Below are 3,848 nucleotides of genomic sequence, written 5' to 3'. Positions count from 1 at the left end.
CGAAAAACGTAAAATTAGAATTTTTCCAAAGGGGTTAGTCCATCGTTTTGGTCAAAAATTTGAGATTTCTTCAACTTTGATTTTTATGCAAAATAGACCAAGAAAAAGTATCTGGGAACGTTCTAGTTAGAAAAAAGTTTCTATAATCCTTTGTAAGCCCCTGTAACCCCTTGTCACCCCCTGTCACCCCATGTAACCCTTTGTAACCCCTTGTAACCCCTTGTAACCCCCTGTAACCCCTGTAACCCCTTGTAACCCCTTGTAACCCCTTGTCACCCCCTGTAACCCCTTGTAACCCCCTGTATTCCCATGTCATAAATCGTCAAAATAAATCGTGAAAAAACGATTTTCGACGTTTTATCTAGCAAACAAGCCTTTCTGAACAACAAAAACATCGGTTTCAAAAACCTACAAAATTGGCATTTTTGCAAAGGGTTAGTCCATGGTTTTGGTCAAAAATTTGAAATTTTGTGAACGTTTCGTTTTATGCAAAATACACCCAGAAAAAGTATTTGGTGACGTTCTCGTTAGAAAACAAGCCTTTCTAGACAATATAAACACGGATTTAAAAAGAAGGCAAAATTGGCATTTTTGCAAAGGGGATAGTCCATGATTTTGGTCAAAAAGTTGAAGTTTTTTCATCTTTTGTGTTTATCAAAAATAGATCGAGAAAAAGTGTTTGCTGACGTTCTAGATAAAAAAGAAGCCTTTAAAGACTATAAAAACAACTGTGTACGAAAAACGTAAAATTAGAATTTTTCCAAAGGGGTTAGTCCATCGTTTTGGTCAAAAATTTGAGATTTCTTCAACTTTGATTTTTATGCAAAATAGACCAAGAAAAAGTATCTGGGAACGTTCTAGTTAGAAAAAAGTTTCTATAATCCTTTGTAAGCCCCTGTAACCCCTTGTCACCCCCTGTCACCCCATGTAACCCTTTGTAACCCCTTGTAACCCCTTGTAACCCCCTGTAACCCCCTGTAACCCCTTGTAACCCCTTGTAACCCCTTGTCACCCCCTGTAACCCCTTGTAACCCCCTGTATTCCCATGTCATAAATCGTCAAAATAAATCGTGAAAAAACGATTTTCGACGTTTTATCTAGCAAACAAGCCTTTCTGAACAACAAAAACATCGGTTTCAAAAACCTACAAAATTGGCATTTTTGCAAAGGGTTAGTCCATGGTTTTGGTCAAAAATTTGAAATTTTGTGAACGTTTCGTTTTATGCAAAATACACCCAGAAAAAGTATTTGGTGACGTTCTCGTTAGAAAACAAGCCTTTCTAGACAATATAAACACGGATTTAAAAAGAAGGCAAAATTGGCATTTTTGCAAAGGGGATAGTCCATGATTTTGGTCAAAAAGTTGAAGTTTTTTCATCTTTTGTGTTTATCAAAAATAGATCGAGAAAAAGTGTTTGCTGACGTTCTAGATAAAAAAGAAGCCTTTAAAGACTATAAAAACAACTGTGTACGAAAAACGTAAAATTAGAATTTTTCCAAAGGGGTTAGTCCATCGTTTTGGTCAAAAATTTGAGATTTCTTCAACTTTGATTTTTATGCAAAATAGACCAAGAAAAAGTATCTGGGAACGTTCTAGTTAGAAAAAAGTTTCTATAATCCTTTGTAAGCCCCTGTAACCCCTTGTCACCCCCTGTCACCCCATGTAACCCTTTGTAACCCCTTGTAACCCCTTGTAACCCCCTGTAACCCCCTGTAACCCCTTGTAACCCCTTGTAACCCCTTGTCACCCCCTGTAACCCCTTGTAACCCCCTGTATTCCCATGTCATAAATCGTCAAAATAAATCGTGAAAAAACGATTTTCGACGTTTTATCTAGCAAACAAGCCTTTCTGAACAACAAAAACATCGGTTTCAAAAACCTACAAAATTGGCATTTTTGCAAAGGGTTAGTCCATGGTTTTGGTCAAAAATTTGAAATTTTGTGAACGTTTCGTTTTATGCAAAATACACCCAGAAAAAGTATTTGGTGACGTTCTCGTTAGAAAACAAGCCTTTCTAGACAATATAAACACGGATTTAAAAAGAAGGCAAAATTGGCATTTTTGCAAAGGGGATAGTCCATGATTTTGGTCAAAAAGTTGAAGTTTTTTCATCTTTTGTGTTTATCAAAAATAGATCGAGAAAAAGTGTTTGCTGACGTTCTAGATAAAAAAGAAGCCTTTAAAGACTATAAAAACAACTGTGTACGAAAAACGTAAAATTAGAATTTTTCCAAAGGGGTTAGTCCATCGTTTTGGTCAAAAATTTGAGATTTCTTCAACTTTGATTTTTATGCAAAATAGACCAAGAAAAAGTATCTGGGAACGTTCTAGTTAGAAAAAAGTTTCTATAATCCTTTGTAAGCCCCTGTAACCCCTTGTCACCCCCTGTCACCCCATGTAACCCTTTGTAACCCCTTGTAACCCCTTGTAACCCCCTGTAACCCCCTGTAACCCCTTGTAACCCCTTGTAACCCCTTGTCACCCCCTGTAACCCCTTGTAACCCCCTGTATTCCCATGTCATAAATCGTCAAAATAAATCGTGAAAAAACGATTTTCGACGTTTTATCTAGCAAACAAGCCTTTCTGAACAACAAAAACATCGGTTTCAAAAACCTACAAAATTGGCATTTTTGCAAAGGGTTAGTCCATGGTTTTGGTCAAAAATTTGAAATTTTGTGAACGTTTCGTTTTATGCAAAATACACCCAGAAAAAGTATTTGGTGACGTTCTCGTTAGAAAACAAGCCTTTCTAGACAATATAAACACGGATTTAAAAAGAAGGCAAAATTGGCATTTTTGCAAAGGGGATAGTCCATGATTTTGGTCAAAAAGTTGAAGTTTTTTCATCTTTTGTGTTTATCAAAAATAGATCGAGAAAAAGTGTTTGCTGACGTTCTAGATAAAAAAGAAGCCTTTAAAGACTATAAAAACAACTGTGTACGAAAAACGTAAAATTAGAATTTTTCCAAAGGGGTTAGTCCATCGTTTTGGTCAAAAATTTGAGATTTCTTCAACTTTGATTTTTATGCAAAATAGACCAAGAAAAAGTATCTGGGAACGTTCTAGTTAGAAAAAAGTTTCTATAATCCTTTGTAAGCCCCTGTAACCCCTTGTCACCCCCTGTCACCCCATGTAACCCTTTGTAACCCCTTGTAACCCCTTGTAACCCCCTGTAACCCCCTGTAACCCCTTGTAACCCCTTGTAACCCCTTGTCACCCCCTGTAACCCCTTGTAACCCCCTGTATTCCCATGTCATAAATCGTCAAAATAAATCGTGAAAAAACGATTTTCGACGTTTTATCTAGCAAACAAGCCTTTCTGAACAACAAAAACATCGGTTTCAAAAACCTACAAAATTGGCATTTTTGCAAAGGGTTAGTCCATGGTTTTGGTCAAAAATTTGAAATTTTGTGAACGTTTCGTTTTATGCAAAATACACCCAGAAAAAGTATTTGGTGACGTTCTCGTTAGAAAACAAGCCTTTCTAGACAATATAAACACGGATTTAAAAAGAAGGCAAAATTGGCATTTTTGCAAAGGGGATAGTCCATGATTTTGGTCAAAAAGTTGAAGTTTTTTCATCTTTTGTGTTTATCAAAAATAGATCGAGAAAAAGTGTTTGCTGACGTTCTAGATAAAAAAGAAGCCTTTAAAGACTATAAAAACAACTGTGTACGAAAAACGTAAAATTAGAATTTTTCCAAAGGGGTTAGTCCATCGTTTTGGTCAAAAATTTGAGATTTCTTCAACTTTGATTTTTATGCAAAATAGACCAAGAAAAAGTATCTGGGAACGTTCTAGTTAGAAAAAAGTTTCTATAATCCTTTGTAAGCCCCTGTAACCC

This window comes from Porites lutea, chromosome 13 (genome assembly GCF_958299795.1).
Source record: "Porites lutea chromosome 13, jaPorLute2.1, whole genome shotgun sequence".
NCBI lineage: Eukaryota > Metazoa > Cnidaria > Anthozoa > Scleractinia > Poritidae > Porites > Porites lutea.
This window is presented reverse-complemented; position numbering follows the sequence as displayed.